Source organism: Rattus norvegicus, chromosome 1 (genome assembly GCF_036323735.1).
Source record: "Rattus norvegicus strain BN/NHsdMcwi chromosome 1, GRCr8, whole genome shotgun sequence".
Classification (NCBI taxonomy): domain Eukaryota; kingdom Metazoa; phylum Chordata; class Mammalia; order Rodentia; family Muridae; genus Rattus; species Rattus norvegicus.
The window spans coordinates 12658054-12675872 of record NC_086019.1 but is presented as its reverse complement, the minus strand read 5'-3'; the positions used below and the strand labels follow the sequence as shown (position 1 = coordinate 12675872).

Sequence of the window (17819 nt, the reverse complement as noted above, 5' to 3'; positions counted from 1 at the left end):
GTAGGCTTGATCACGTGCCCAGATTTTTCAATGAAGCCCCGAACATTTTGATAACTTCCATTAATAACAGAAGCCACCATTGTTTAGAGAACATTCATGACAAGAGAATATCGATTTTGGGATTTTTTTTTATTATGTAGACACTGTCATACCAAATGACAGTGGAAAAATTTCAGCCTGAATATACATAGAAGATCAACATGCTACCAAAAAATATTTTTCTGTAACTAACCTAGCATGAAAAGCACAGAAATAAAATAACAATTCAAGCTGTCGTTCCTAGCATTGTAGTCACTTGGATGATTATGGGCATTTGAAAGATGGACGCATTTTGACCATTTCAATCATAGAAGTTATGGTCAATTGACTTGTAGAAAGGAGTAGAAATAGAGTTTCAGATCCAACGGTTCTATTTTTACCAAACTAGAGAACAACGAATCCCCAAGACTTATCTTTAGAATTTCAAGATTGTTTTACGTGCATCTGAGTTGCAAATAGGCTATTATTGTGGAATTTCACTGAAGGTACTTTTGGAAAGCACATTTTGAATTTCATGTAGGAAAAGAGATAAAGTTGCAATCAAAATAAATGCCAATATCGGCTACCTATTTCCTAAGGCAAAATGAATTTAAATGTCTCTCTTTGCTTAAACAGAATCAGTGCCAATTAGTCTCAGTAGTAATAATGTAAATTCATATTAGTTCTGAAACTGAGGTAATTTAGAAGGAAACATCAAAAGATCAGTGGATGCTGATAGTATTTCTTTACTAATGGCTTGGATGTGCACAAATGACTCTCAAGGAAATGGTGCAGAGCAGTTTTCTGAATATATATTCTGTCATACAGAAACATCCATATATTGTCCAACCAAATACTACTACAGGGATTCCTTCTAATCTTCCCACTTTCTTTTCATAGTAATATGGAAATTTTGTCATCTTTGAAACTTTGTAAATTATCTTAAATATATTTGAATATTTTTTGTGAAGCCCTTTGTTATATATAATATCATTCAACCTTTAAAACCCCGAGTAATTACCTTGAGAAATTTTTCTCTCTTGTGGTTAAAAGGACTAGATATTTTACCCCCTATCTTGAACAAATTAAGCATCTCTTAGAAAACTAGGTAATGATTTTTTAAATGTGCAATTTAAAATTTCAAACCATATTACCATTTTCCTCCCAGAAGCTTCACTGTCAGTGACTTAGTAAAACCATCATTAATCACAAGATAAGCTACAGTCATGTGGTGATTGTAATTTGGTCCCACGGAACCAAAGACAAATGATATGGAATACTATTAGCAATGATAGCTTTAATGTAGACATTCATCATGGACTTGGGTTCACTTGATGTGATGTTAGGATAAAAACTGGGGTGGGGAGGGAACTGCCAGTTTAAAACAAAAAGCAAAAAAAATACTATTAAGTCATAATTTTGGCAAATTGTAAAAAATATAAGAGATACATTTTATATTTAATTTCTATTAAAAGGTAAAGTAGCAGGGGTCTCTCAAGAATCCAGATACAGTGCAATTAGAATAGCTGGTGCTGATTAGTTGTTCTCTATCTAATTACTAAGAATAGAAGCTGGAAGCCGGAGCTTTTGGCAAGCTATTTTTAGGAGCCATGAAACTGCCGTGGTTCATCAGAATGGGTACTGTTAATAGCAGTTAAAGACATAAACACACATCTCTCTCTCTCTCTCTCTCTCTCTCTCTTTCTCTCTCTCTCACACACACACACACACACACACACACACACACACACGCGCGCGCGCGCACACACACACACACACAAACAGCACACATTCATTACATTCTTTTTCATTTGTGACACATCTTCTTGATTATTAACTTTTCAAATGCGCTACATTATGCACCTCAAAAATCCAAACATAAATTACTGGGAAGGGATACTTGCTCTTAACATAAGTGCTATTCAGTGAAATCATTTGAAACACTATTTAGATTTTCAAGGACATAGACAATGATTGGTAAATGTGTCTCCCGGAGGAAGTTCTGATGTGAAAACAGTACAACATAAAAAAAATATGAGGGCAAGACACGGTTAGGAAAAATATTGACTCTGGTTACGGCTTCTAAACTATGAAAGGGATGAGCTTTAAATTTAAGTGTGCAGAAAAAGAATCAAGTCATCAGAAAAAAAATCCTCAGTGGCACTGTACATATTCTTTATTTCAATAGTTTTTAATAATTTTATGCCTGTACCTGGTTATGTAAATTTCCAGTTATGCCTGGCTCTATCCCCAGATATTTGTTTCTTAAAAAATATTGATTAAGGGAATTGTCTACTTCAGTTTCTTCACCATTACAGCCAATCCTGTAGCACACATGGAATGGATGCGCAGTTAAATTGCAAAGGTGAACTAGATGTGAAATCTTGTCCATTGGATAGCTGACGCTTCAAGATTTAATTCAGCAAAAGGAATGAAAATAAGACTATCATTTTATTAACTTCAATATTTTCAGATTTGTTTCTATGTGTGTATATAAGTGACATAAAAATTAAAGTATATCCATGGTATTGATGCTGTGCATCTATGTGTAGTAGGTTTATAACTATCTAATTCCATTTACCATTTGTTTAATTTTACCAATATTTTGTCTAGTAATTCCTATAGCAGAAAAATAAATTTGTATTTGTAATCCCTGAAGAATATACACTATTTACCTTAGTAGATAAATGAGACTGAGATTCTATTCTTAGTGTCATTGAAAAGCTGGAATACATACTCAGTCCATAAAAATGAATTATTTATAAATTGTTGAAAAAAATCCCTATGGTAAAAGAAATTTGAAATAGAAGGAACCTAATTTAGAATTCTCCTAAAAGATGAGGCTGCTATAGTAACATGAAAGTTGAGCTCCTACATGCCTTGTGATGGGGACACCTGCTGGGATCCTGACTGCAGATTGATTATACACATGTTAAATTTCAGATCTTGGGTATCTCTACAAAATGTTTACTTTGTACAACAGCTATTTGAGCCACTCTATTAATTTTTGAGCACACTGTAAAACAGTATTGAAGAGATTGAACACCTTAAATAATAGCAATTTATTTCTTACTGGTGTGGAGACAGCAGACTGGGTAAGAAGAGGTTGCCAGTCTTTTTTCTGAGGCTGCTCTCCTTGGACTGTGTGTGGCTGCTTTCTCTTTGTCTGTATGAGATCTTTCCTCTGGGTGTATGTGTATAAAAAAGAGTACACTTTATATGTCTCCATGATTCCAAATGTGGTTTTCTTGCAAGGACACATATCAGTGGAATTAAACTCACCCCAACAGTACCCTTTCATCTAGCTAATCTTCTAAATACACTATTACTTAATATAGTCACATCCTAAACACAGTATATTTATATTAAGTGTATTCATATATTATATTAAATAGAATTTAGAGTATAATATCATCCCAGGAATTTAGGTGAAAAACATAATTCTGCAACCACACACCTACAATGTAGCAATTGAAGTTTAGTGCAGAACAATATAGATAACATTTCCCTGCCATACCATTGATATTATGCAAATTATGCTTTTAAATTTTCAATTGCTACATAAAAATGTCAACAACCACTGTTAGAGCTATATTACGTTATCATAAATTTATGATAGTTTCTGTACCAGTCAAGTGAAATAAAGCATTACAAAAATTTTAACCATAAAACATCGAGATACATCTTGTCAATTTGACTTCACAAACTCTTATTTTGGATTTAAAATAAATGGATGTCTTTCATGTGAATGGAAGGTTATGGATGAATTGGTTCATTCTCCACATGTATACTTTACAAAGTCTTACTAAGATGTTTGCCTTTGCCATGGCTATAATCATGTTTCATTAAATTTTATATAGAGGATATTTCATCAGGTCAAATACTTAAGATATTCTAATTGATATACACATGAATGTCTACCTCATTACATTACAAGATAATAAGCCACTTACCTCTTCCTTCCTCCATGCTTTCCCGTGTGTTTTCCTTGCTTTTTTTTCAGATTCATCGTCTCATTTTTTAAAATGCAGTTATTGTTTTTGGTGGTGGTGGTGATGGTGGTGGTGGTGGTGGTGGTGTGTTTTATATTGTAAAATATAAAGAAAACACACGTATGAAGCCTGTTTAGTCTGTATAATGTTACTTGTATGATGTTTTATACATAATTGGTGTGCTCTTCTCTGTGGGAGATTTTTCTTGTAAGTTTCAAATTCCTTAGTAGCTAATAGTGCTTCGTGTAGAGTTGGGGTAGCATGGGCTATCTGTAATCAACCTTAATATGTCTGTTAAATCTGTCTGTGTTCAGCTCATGTTTAGGAATTGATGTTTATAATAATTCATGGAGTAGTGTCTGAAATTCTTAGGAGACACACTCTCCCAGCATGTTGCATTCTCTTTTGGCTCTTACAGTCTTTCTGCCCCTTCTTATTCAATGTTCCATGAGCCTCAGGTGCAGAATTTGTGCTGTAGATACATCAATTAAATCGCTGCTCTGCAATCCCACATTTAATTTGCTGCACTTTTCTGTGATGGTTTCTATTTCTTGTTCAAAACATCCAGATGTGAGTATATAATGTGTTGTAATTTAAGAAGCTAAGAAAGTGACAAAATGATGACAGTGTGTATTGGAAAGCATCAACAGAAAAAGGAATAGGATGGTAAACATTATCAGAAAAGAAAATCAGAAAAGCATTGGCTTCTCAATACAGAAGGGCCAGATAAATTCAGAAGAGGAAGAAGGTATGTGAAAAATATGAAGTTGCCTGAAAAGGTCATATTATTAACTATTGACCTAAAATTACCTATGGCGTATGACACCTAGTGACAAAATGTACATATATATTTTAAATGAAATTTTATCGCTTGAATTATAGTGATAATCTCAAGAGCCATAGACCATTTACCAAAATCCCAATACCAGGCTTGAGAATTCTTCTTTTTAGTTGTTGCTATAAATTGTCCAAACATTATAGGCTACTATTGCTGATCTAGTTGGGTAATAGGTCAGTCATTATTGTTGAAGATGTCATGCATTTAGAGTTCTTTAGAACCTGAAACTTCATTTTTATGTATTAATTTTTATGTTGAGTTGGCACCATGCAAACTTCCATAAAAATGGAAGCATTCAACAATCCTATCCAGCTATGAAAAGCCACAGCAATCATCATCACATCCTAACATCTCTAAGATAGAATTATGGCACATGCACCTTGGCTGCTCTCTACCTGGACCTAATACATGTTCAATAGAAGGAAATCCATGTCTCGTATTGGGAAGCCAAATAGGGCTACAAATCTACAGATTTCAGATGATAACAGATAGATGAGATGTTACAAAAGCAGTGTAATCCCTAACTACATTCTACTATTTGTCTCTACACTTATTGTTGAAATTTAGAAGAATATGGTGAGCAAGTGAAATATTTGTATGACAAGATCTTCAAGTCTCTGAAGAAAGAAATCAAAGATCTCAGAAGATGGAAAGATCTCCCATACTCATGGATTGGGGCGGGAATAATATTCTAAAAATGGCCATCTTGCCAAAAGCAATCTACGAATTCAATGGGATCCCCACCAAATTTCAATTCAATTCTTCATAGATTTAGAAAGAGCAAGTGGCAAATTCACTTGGAATAGCAAAAAAATTCAGGTGAGCTAAAACTATCCTCAACAATAAAAGAACTTCTGGGGGAATCACCATCCCTGAAATCAAGCAGTATTACAGAGCAATAGTGATAAAAAAAACTGTATGGTATTGGTACAGAGACAGGCAGGTAGATTAGTGGAATGGAATTGAAGACTCAGAAATGAACCCACACACCTATGGTCACTTGATCTTTGACAAAGGAGCTAAAACCATCCAGTGGAAAAAAAGAGCATTTTCAAGAAATGACGCTGGTTCAACTGGCAGTCAGCATGTAGAAGAATGCAGATCGATCCATTTTATCACACAGTACAAAGCTCAAGTCCAAGTGGATCAAGGACCTCCACATAAAACCAGAAACACTCAAACTATTAGAAGAAAAAGTGGGGAAGAGCCTTGAACACATGGGCACTGGGAAAACTTCCTGAACAAAGCACCAATGGCTTGTGCTCTAAGATCAAGAAACTGCAAATGGGACTTGATTAAATTGCAAGGCTTCTATAAGGCAAAGGACACTGTCAATTAAATTTGTCTATCATCCCATACCGTATGGAAGTATCTATTAACAGAATCATTCCTGAGGAAACTCCAAACTTACCCGAATAAACTTCTGCTGTATACCTCAGTATGAATTTTAAGAACCATGCCTTCCTCTCTCCACCTTGGATTCTGTTGGCTCCTTCAGATGTTATTTGTGTTATGTGACTTTTCTAGAAGGTATTGGGAGATTTATTTAACTCAAGGATGGAAACAAGAGCTGAAAACATAACCCCATACAACTTAATCTTAATGACACAAATTATTTATTGCAGATGCTTGTAGGAGTTTAGATTAAGGCTTGATTACAGAAATATGAATGACTTAAAGAGAGGTGTATTCCAAAAACGTTCACCTCCAGCATGCATGGTAAACTAGAAAAGCTGAACTTCTGCTTCATACTGCTCCCTCGCAGGGAGCTTGGAAATTCAGACAGCTTAATTGTTACTGCTTATTTAATGTATCTATCTGGAGGAAACAGCTACCCAAGAGATAGATGTGGCAAGAGTTAGCCTAGGTCTCTACTGCTGGTTAGTCAGCCTCTGACCTTTCTGCTTTTATCTATGATCCCATAAGTATTATGTAACTCAATTGCTTTGCTCGTATCTTGATGTCAGAAATCTTCAGGACAATGAGCAAAGTGATTATCTCTTCTTTATATTCCCAGGGACATGGTATTCTATATCCTAACATAATATGTATAAGGCATGTTAATTTCATAGCATATAAAACTCTTAATTGATAATCCATTCTTTTAAAAAAGTGAGTCAGTACACTTACAAAAGCTTTTCTTCCATACATGTTGATCACTTAGAGGACGCGTGTTCATGAAAACACTTCCTCTTGGAATCTTTAAAGTTTTATTTTCATAGTTGATTGCTTAAGATGAATGAGAAACTGTTGGACCTACTCAGGGTTTCGAGATTTCTGCACATAGAGATGAAGTGCTTACATTAAATTTGAGATTATTTCTGCTATTATTTATTGATTTTCTCAAAGGCCTTTCTACTATTTACATTTATCGTTTATTATTATATATGTCTTTGTTATTCTACTTCTGGAAGCTATTTCAGAAAACTAGAGACTGTGCTGTTTTATACTGAAAAGTGCATTGTCTCATTGCTCCAGAGACTGGAGAGTTCAATATCAGTGCACGAACATAAGACGTTTTCGATAAACCAACATTGTTATGTCTAGATAGCCAAGAAATACTACATTACCATTTGAATAGAAATAAATGAATAGACAAAAATCTATTATTCACTCATAATAAAAATATCCAAAAACTAAGCAATAATGTGAACTTTCCTTGACTTGATGAATAATATCTACGCAGATTGCATTGTAATGTTCTAAAATATACTATCCATGTATTTGATAGTGAGAAGTTATACAGAGTTCTACTATGTGTTCTTCTAAAATAAGGAAGAAGAGTGTAATGTTTTGTTTTATTACAGTTTATTACAGTTTAATCCTGATGTCTTGGTAAGTTTACTGAATGTTTTCAAGAAAATAATGAAGCAAAATATTGCATGTAGTTTGGATTAATACCATTTTAAAAGTAATGCCAAGATAGGGATCTTTTTAAAACAATAGTAAATATGCACTTTAATAAAGTCATGGGGAGTTTACAGAATAAAAATGTACAGAGCATAAGCAAAGTGTTTATAAAATTTGAAAGGATGATATAATGCATAATCCTTGGATTTTAAATGTCAACGTGACCCAACACAAAACTTCCTGGAAAGAGAGCTTCAGTTGAAGAATTCTCTTGATTCAATTGGCACAGGGGCACATCTACAGAGGTTTGTCTCACTTGCTAACTGTCATAGCTTAGGTGTATCATTTAAGGGGGTAGACTCTGGATTTCATAAGAATGTTGAAAGCTAGTTGAACCTAAGCAGAGAATTAGCAAGCATGTGTTTTCTCTTTGCTCTAAACTGTGCATGTGATGTTAACTAGTTGCTTGAATACCCAGTTGGTGTCTTCATAGAGATAGTCACCTTGAATCTTAAGCCAAATAAACTGCTTCCTCAACGTTGCTTTGGTCAGAGTGTCTTTTCACAGTAACAGAAAAGAAACTAGAGCACAATACAATTATAAAACTTTCTCATGACCAAGTAAATAAACTCTATTAGCTTCCTGTCCCTATTGCAACAAATGACCACAAATGTGCCATTTTTATCAAACAGATTTATGTTACAAATATGAATATGGTTAGCAGGTGTGTATTGTTTCCAGAGGCTTCAGCGAAACAACTATACCCTTTCCTGATTCTTCTTTTAATCTTAGCCTCCGTCATATCTGTACTGACTCTGATTTCATTCTCTCCTTCTCAAGTTCTCCTTTAATATACTGAAGACGCATAGCATGTTCGGGCTAATTTTGTCAGTATATGAACTCAATCATTCTCACCACTTACAAAATATGCACATGTTTTAGGGACTCAATACTGATGCTGCTTGTATTTTAATGCTAAATATTGGTTCTTCAAGGTGTGCTTTCCCCTGATCAGCAGATCCTTACATATTGAAGTGATGCCATGTGAATCTTCTCCCCCATTTAACTAGTCAATAAAAGTCTAGAGCTTGTGATTGGGCAGTGGAAGGAGAACAGTGGGATTGGAGGTTTGAGAGAGGGTGTTGCAGGAAGGGAGAAAGAGAGATGAGAGGGAGAGGGAGAAGGGAAGGGGGAGAGAGAGGGGCATAGGGAAGGGCAGAGGGAGTGGGAGGAGAGAAAGAAGACAGAAGAAGCCTCCATGGGCCAGAACAATGAGGCCAGGAGAAACAGCACGTTACAAGAGGCATTACAGTGGGGAATAAGTTAATACATGTAGCTGTAGATCTGTCCAATCTAAGTATTTGGCTTATAAAAAAATCTGGGTTTTATACATTCTTTTTATTATCTGTAGGGCATTTCATCTACCTCCCTCCTTGTGTCCTGAGAGTATTTCACTTCCTAGGTCTCTGGTACATTCTGGAGGGTCCTTCCAAACTACTTTTCCCCCAAGGTTACCTGTTTCCACTCTTTCTGCTGGCCCTCAGGGCTTCAGTCCTTTTCCTACATCCAATACCAGATCATGTTCTCCACTCCTCCCGCCCCCATCCCCTTCCCCTCCCAGGTCCCTCACTCACTGTGTATTTTTATTCAGGTTAATTAAGATTGAAAATTCTTACTACACAATTTGATCGGGCAAAGGTGCGAAGAAGCATGTTGCATGAAGTTTTGATGCAAAGAACACACACAAAAATAAAAAAAGGTATTCAAAATAAATTTCATTGGGGAAGTAGGATGAAAATCACCAATCAAATGGTCGTTACAAATAAAAACAAGCCATAGCAGCTGCTGGAGATATCAATGGGATGCTAGGATACCCTGTATTCATTGTGGGAGCCAGGCAAACCGAATCCAAAAACACATCAAAACGATCAAACATCATGATCAGGTAGGCTTCATCCCAGGGATGGAGGGATGATGCAATATATAGAAATCCATCAACAAAAACAAACTCAAAAAAAAGAAACCACACGATCATTTCATTAGATGGTAAGAAAGCATTTGGCAAAATTCAACACCCCATCTTGATAAAATTCCTGGAAAGATCAGGAATTCAAGGCCCATTCCTAAACATAGTAAGAGCCTCATACAGTAAACCAGTAGCTAACATTAACCAGTAGCTAAACTAAATGGAGAGAAACTTGAAGCAATCCCAATAAAATGGTAAAAGTATTTTTGAATTGACATGCTTGGTATACAATTTAGGACAAGGCATAGACATGTGACAGTTACTGAGAAAATGTCATGTTAGGACAGGTTCAAATTGGTGGTATCTATACATTACAAATCAGAATCCAAAAGCTGAGGACAGAATAGAAAAGCGTATTATATTGTTATGTAAAAACAAACAAATATTAACAGGGTTGGATCTAGGATCAAATGAGTAAATGCAAAATAGGTAATAAATAAATATACACATAAGGAAATATAAATGATACAATTTCTAACACCAAACTAACTTCCTGTTTAGTCATTAACACCAGTAACAAGAAAATAAAAATAAAAAAGCCTTATCTCTTCCTTCCTTATAGATTGACATTACTCTACCTTCTGAGGTGGAGGACGGTACTACATCATGCACAGCACAGGTCCCCCGCGAAGCAGCGGACTATGGAACATTCCAGCAATGAACAGTTCATCTGTCACAGATTTTCTTTGTTATTTTTGTTTCTTGCTCCTTGCACCCGTAGGGAGAAACGTGTGCCAGGGTGAGGGAAGTGTGAGGTTGCTTTGGCTTTGATGAACCAGATGGAAGATTCCCTTGCAGAAGATACGGTAAGAATTTTCCAAAGAGCTCCCTGTGTACATTTCGGCCTCCGTATTGTACCTCAGAGTTCTCTGAAGGGCAGAGTTTCCTACTTACACCATGAAAGCAGTTCTTTTGATGTCGCTAGGTCTAAAAATAGAAGTGAAACATCTAATCGTCAGTGAAATGATTCCTTTAAATCACAAGAAAAAGCAATCCCAAGACTTTGTTTATAGCTTTATCCTGTGGCTCTGTTCATTACTTCACAAACAGCTTACATAATTTATTAACATCCTTTAAATTCTTTTAAATACAGTATAAACTATAATTATTATTGTACTGAAGGTATTACTTAATACCAGAACAATCCAGTGTAAATTCTCAGTTCTATACAGCATTGCCACAGTGTCCTATTTTCAAAAAACGACATTTATTAAGTTGTTTACTTTATAATATGCAAAACATTCTTCTCCCCTTGATAATTTTTCTAAAGATGCTCTTTAGATGGTTTTCTTTAAACATTAAATTAATTTTTTATCAAGGAAATAGGCACAGAACTATGCTAGTATTCCTTCATGGGTTATTTTTACCATTCTAAATTTTTTTTTGTAAAATAAATCTTCACAATTTTCTGACCTTTAAAAGACTCACAATGACATCACTACTGCTATTTTGGTTTCTGAACAATAATAAAGAGAACTAAACACAGGTCACTGCCTGCTAGTTTTTTGTTTTTCTTTTTAGTTCTTGGGATGCAGTTTGTGGAATTTTTATTTTTACTATTTGCTAAATGTACAGTATAAAAATAGACTACTTCTGTGCTGTAAACCTCTGCCAAGGACGTTTTGTTCCATCCCGTGACAAAAGCAGATTCTTCATTAAATGCAAATTTTTCATTTTAGTGTTGAATAAGAGGATACTTAAAATAATTCTGTTGCTGAAAATTACTTGCTAAGTGAGAGAAAAGATATGCACACACAAGATCATGGCTTCTGGTTTCAATGCTGTTTCCTCTGAGTGTAAACAATAGCTGTGGTAATCACTTAGCATACAAAGCCAAGTACATTTTGGCATCTGGGGTATTTTGAAAAATGTCAGATTCTACTCAACAGAGAAATATGAAGCTATGGTTATGGTAACATTGAAGCCAGTATTAAAGAGAAAATATTTAGTTATATTATTTCATTGTTTTCACATTGCAAAATCTTTGCACCACAAATAGCATGCCTTAAAGAACATAGACTGCAAAGTCACAGCCTAATTCTATCACAGACAATTGTTACGTTTTCCAAATATTTGTGTTATGTTTATCTACAGTTTCCTTGGTAGATTGTTTAGTTAGCTCATTCACTAAATGTAACTTCTCCTACTGTTCAAAGGGAAATTTTCCATGCAACTAAATATATAACTCCCATGTGAAAACACTGAATTAAAAAATATGTCAGTGTACCTAATATAGCATAGCCTTACAGGGTTCAGTGGTTGGCAACTGCACGTTATATTTATTATAGTTGGCATTTTTGTGCTGCTTTAATTTTTGATTATGGAAAAATGGGTAACAAAGTGACAGATAACTATGAGATGGCTTTTGCAGAGTGGGATGCTTACATGTGGAGTTATTGTTCCTAACATATTTCCTAGAATGGCAACCTAAGATCTTTTCTACATTTAAAGACATTTCTAGAAAGCATGGTTAATGAAGGAAAAAGCAGGCTCCCAGGAGACACCAATTTTGCCTTTACTTTGAATTCTAGCCTCCAAAAGTCAAGAAATAAATTTAGTTGATCTATAAAACACAACATATACAATATTGAATTAAATGAATCCAAATAAAATGAGATACCTACTATGATGGTCAGGCCAGTATTTTTATACCCTGAAGGATGAATGTGTGGTGTGTTGAAAATGACCCTGTGAGGACAGTGAGGTCACTAAATGTATAAAGTCGCATCCTACCAATATGACAACCTGAATTTGAACTACAGACTTAACAGGGAAAATGAGAGAAGATACTTCAGCACATTGCCCTCCAACATCCACACATATGGTGGCCTGCAAAGGACCACGACTATGTCATTAAATAAATAAATGTCATAATATTCTTTTCCCTCAAATCATCATGTTACTTTATCCTGAGGTTAATAAATCACAAAACTTACACTGAATATACTGTCAAATACTGTTTGTGCTCAGTCAAATATAACTTCTAGGGAAGAAGAGAAGGAAGGTAATAAATGAATGCTTTGTATTCAAGCTGTTTTGGACATCACAAGTATTAATAATTGATTGGTAAATAATTTTTAATGAAATGTTATATAAAGCATGCTGGTTATGCACCTGCACAAACTCTTTACAGTTCCAATATGCAATTCCCTGTTGGAATCTTATTTTAGTAAAAAACTCTCAATGATTTTTTTCATATTGTTATTGGAATGATTTTCAAAAATATTTCAGTTAAACATAATTTTCTCTTGTTCTGTATTTTCCTGACAGAAATGGCATATATCTTCATCATTGTGTAAGCCATCAACATCTGTTTTAAGTAACCAAGAACTTCTTTGTTGAATTATTAACACAGTTATCTATTCTCATTCCATATAGACTATTCATGTACCATATTTGCAAATGACTAAAACACTGTTTGAAATAAAAGAAAATAATGTGGGGAAAGAATGAAGACTTTTTTTAACATTGAGGTATTTATGTTACATACTATGGTTAACTACACCTGAAAAACTTATGTTGTAAGAGTTTATTTTTATCGATATCAATTTAGAAAGACCACTCCTTGGTGAAAGCCACATAATGTGAATTGATAAGGAAACAGTAATTAAATGTTAATGTATTAATTGACCGCTAATTTTATGTGAATTTCATCTTTCAACATATTTTTTCCTCAACTGTGAACTGATTCTTATACACTCACTTTAGACAAGTGAATATTTCTGCCATATGATAAATATTTAATGTGGCAGAAAATAGAAAATTCAGAAAACATTGGGTAGTGTATGCTATCAGTTAAAATTGAGGTAAGTATCTTATTCCAATGTTCAAACTATTAATAAACAGTATAAAAATGTATGAAGGGAGTACTAAATCAATGCAGGTTGTATTATACTTATTAGTTTCCTCTTTTTTCTCTTCTTTTGCCACTATAAATATCCTTTAAATTTTCTGAATGTTTCTAAATACACACTTTTCTCATCTGTTCCACATGGAGACATCTTAAACTATCGTTTGTGGGTAATTCAGAATAACCCCCAAGTTCCTTGTGAGTTGGACCTTAGAATCATTGTTTTCCTGGTCTTGAAGGACTCCCTATGGACCACATTGAAAACACTTCTGTCTGGCTGTCTAGCTCAGTTCATGTGTTAGACCCAACAACTTATAGTGAGAATTTCTACCTCATTTTACCCATGCCATACAAGGTTCATATCCAGAAGATAGCTTCCCACATTGTATGCTCTATATAAATGCATGTGTTAGAATGCAGACCAGCAGATGTGACAAACAGTAGGCTGTAGGATTAAATGTGGGGATGAATTGGAGCAATCAAAACAATTTAAAAAAATTACATTGGCACTTATTTTGCCACATTAGGTGTTGGTTGGTAGAGAGAAATATATATTAGGCTCGACCATTTAAGGTATTGTAAAAATATATATTTTGTATTATTTTCTACTTGATAATTTTCCTTTTGTTGGGTCATTATAGCCATATTTTATTCTGGAACTGTCCTACATATTATCCATAATTCTTTTAAATAATATTTTATCTATAGAACTCCTTTAATAATTTAGAGGTGACCCAAGTCCAGTGATGGAGAGAGCTGGACCTTCATTAGTGCAACACTCCTGAGAAGTCAGAGGAGATTACTCTCTGCCAACATTCCTGACCCAAGAGAAAATTGCCTAGTGCCAGCTGTGCCCCCTGGGCACAGGGACCTAGGAACAGTCAGGGGCATGATACTTCAGGTTTCTCTATGCCTAGAGCTGAAAGCCAGTAACCAGGAGCATATACACACCTAAGAGTAGAGCTCTCTGTTCTCAGATCCTGCTGAAAGAAAATAGGTCTACAAGAGGGCCAACGCACAGGCCTACAGAAGGGTCAAGACACTGTCAGAGAAAGCCAGACAAGCTAATACTAGAGACAACCAGATGGTGAGAGTCAAGGACAGGAACATAAGCAACAGAAACCAAGACTACTTGGCATCCTAAGAGCCCAGTTCTCCCATCAAAGAAAATACTGGATATCCAAACACACCAGAAAAGCAAGATTTAGATATAAATCACATTTTATGATGACAACAGAGGACTTTAAGAAGGACATAAATAACTCTCTTAAAGAAATACAGAACAACACACGTAAACAAGTAGAAACCCTTAAAGAAGAAACACAACACTCCCTGAAAGAATTACAGGAAAACACAACCAAACAGGTGAAGGAATTGAACAAAACCATCCAGGATTTAAAAATGGAAATAGAAAAAATAAAGGAAGTACAAAGGGAGACAACTCTGGAGATAGAAAACCTATGGAAGAGATCAGGAATCTTAGATACAAGCATCACCAATAAAATAGAAGAGATAGAAGAAAGAAACTCAGTGGCAGACAATACATAGAAAACATCCACACAACCATTGAAGATATTGTAAAACATAAAAAACTCCTAGCCAAAAACATCCAGAAAATAAAGGACACTATGGGAAGACCAAAACTAAGGATAATAGGTATAGTAGAAAGTGAAGACTCCCAACTTAAAGGACCAGTAAATATCTTCAACGAAGTTATAGAAGAAAACTTCACAAACCTAAAGAAAGAGATGCCTGTAAACATACATGAAGCCTACAGAACTCCAAATAGATTGGACCAGAAGGTAAATTCTTCATGTCATACAATAGTCAAAACACCAAATGCACAAAAAAAGAAAGAATATTAAAGCAGTAAGGGACAAAGTTCAAGTAACATATAAAGGCAGACCTATAAGAGTTACGCCATACTTCTCACCAGAGAACATGAAAGCCAGAAAGTCCTGGGCAGATGTCGTACAGACCCTAAGAGAACACAAATGCTAGTCCAGGCTACTATAACCAGCAAAACTCTCAATTAAGATAGATGGAGAAACCAAGATATTCTGTGACAAAACTAATTTTAAACAATATCTTTCTACACATCCAGCCATACAAGGGATAATAGGTGGAAGAAAACTACACCCTAGAAAAAACAAGAAAGTAATCTTGCAAAGAAACCAAAAGAGAGACACAAAAAAATTCCACGTCTAACAATGAAATTAGGAGGAAGGAACAGTCACTATTCCTTAATATCTCTCAACATCAATGGATTGAATTCTCCAGTAAAAAGACATAGACTAACAGACTGGATATGTAAAGAGGACCCAGCATTTTGCTGCATATAGTAAACACACCTCATAGACAAAGACAGACACTACCTCAGAGTAAAAAGGTACTAAACAACTTTCCAAGCAAACGGTCCAAAGAAACAAGCTGGAATAGCCATTCTAATATCAAATAAAATTGATTTTCAACAAAAAGTCATCAAAAAAAGATAAGGAAGAACCCTTCATATTCGTCAAAGGAAAAATTCACCAAGATGAAATCTCAATCTTTAATATCTATGCTCCAAATGCAAGGGCACGTACATTCATAAAAGAGACCTTACTAAATCTCAAAGCACACATTGCACCTCACACAATAATGGTAGTAGATTTCAACACCCCACTCTCATCAGTGAACAGATCAGGGAAACAGAAATTAAACAGAGACATAGAAAAACTAACAGAAGTTTTGAACCTAATGAACTGAACAGATATTTATAGAACATTTCATCCTAAAACAAAAGGATATACCTTCTTCTCAGAATCTCATGGTACCTTCTCCAAAATTGACCATAAAATCGGTCACAAAACAGGCTTCAACAGTTACAGGAAGAGAGAAATAATACCATGCATCCTATCAGATCACCACTGACTAAACCTGGTCTTCAATAAAAAACAATAATGACAGAAAGCTCACATATACATGGAAGTTGAACAATGCACTACTCAATGACAACTTGGTCAAGGAAGAAATAAAGTAAGAAATTAAAAACATCTTAGAATTCATTGAAAATGAAGGCAGAACACACCCAAACACATGGGACATAGTGAAGCAGTGATAAGAGGAAAACTCATAGCTCTGAGTGCCTGCAAAATGAAACAGGAGAAAACATTTTTCAGCAACTGGACAACAAATATAAAAGCTTTAGAATAGAAAGAAACAAATACACCCCAGAGGAGTAGAAGGCAGGAAGTAATCAAACTCAGGGCTGAAATCAACCAAGTAGAAACAAAAGGGACTATACAAAGAATCAACAAAGCCAGGAGATGGTTCTTTGAGAAAATCAACAAGATAGATAAACTCTTGCTAACCAGAGGACATAGAGAGTATGTACAAATTAACAAAATCAGAAATGAAAGGAAGACACAACAAGAGAATCTGAGGAAATTCAAAAAATCACCAGCTCCTATGACAAAAGACTATATTCAACAAAACTGGAAAATCTGGAGGAAATGGACAATTTCCTAAACAAATACAAGGTACCAATGTTAAATCAGGAACAGATAAACCCCACAATTTCTAAAGTCTCCTAACCAAAGAGAGCCCAGGAACAGATCGGCTTAGTGCAGAATTCTATCAGACTTTCATAGAAGACCTCATACCAATACTATCCAAACTATTCCACAAAATTGCAACAGATGGAGCACTACCGAATTCCTTCTATGAAGCCACAATTACTCTTATACCTAAACCACACAAAGATCCAACAAAGAAAGAGAACTTCAGACCAATTTCCCTTATGAATATCGACGCAAAAATACTCAATAAAATTCTGGCAAAACGAATCCAATAACACATCAAAATGATCAAACATCATGATCAAGTAGACTTCATCCCAGGGATGGAGGGGTGATGAAATATATAGAAATCCATCAACATAATCCACTACATAAACTCAAAGAAAAAACCACATGATCATTTCATTAGATGCTGAGAAAGCATTTGACACAATTCACCACCCCTTCATGATAAAATTCCTGGAAAGACCAGGAATTCAAGGCCCATACCTAAACATAGCAAGAGCCACATACAGCAGACCAGTAGCTAACATTAACCAGTAGCTAAACTAAATGGAGCAAAACTTGAAGCAATCCCACTAAAATCAGGGAGTAGACACAGCTGCCCACTCTCTGCCTACTTATTCAATATAGTACTCTAAGTCCTAGGCAGAGCAATCAGACAACAAAAGGAGGTCAAAGGGAA

At 35.1% G+C, this 17819-nt stretch overlaps 2 long non-coding RNA genes across 4 annotated transcripts in view; one reads left to right on the top strand and one right to left on the bottom strand.

Annotated features, from left to right (window-relative positions):
• LOC120098787 (uncharacterized) overlaps nt 1–10439 on the bottom strand; it is a 42081-nt gene extending 31642 nt beyond the window's left edge. Inside the window, exons 1-2 of one of the 2 annotated variants that reach the window (XR_010062761.1) lie at nt 10303–10438; nt 6260–6371 (exon numbers count right to left, since the gene is read on the bottom strand). This is a non-coding gene — a long non-coding RNA (uncharacterized LOC120098787). Of the gene's footprint in view, nt 1–6259; nt 6372–10302 lie in introns of both variants that reach the window. The other variant, XR_010062760.1, reaches the window with a different exon arrangement.
• The window catches only part of LOC102552459 (uncharacterized), a 63798-nt gene continuing 56373 nt past the window's right edge, over nt 10395–17819 (top strand). Inside the window, exon 1 of one of the 2 annotated variants that reach the window (XR_349822.5) lies at nt 10395–10530. This is a non-coding gene — a long non-coding RNA (uncharacterized LOC102552459). The remainder of the gene's footprint in view (nt 10531–17819) is intronic. The other variant, XR_005497227.2, reaches the window with a different exon arrangement.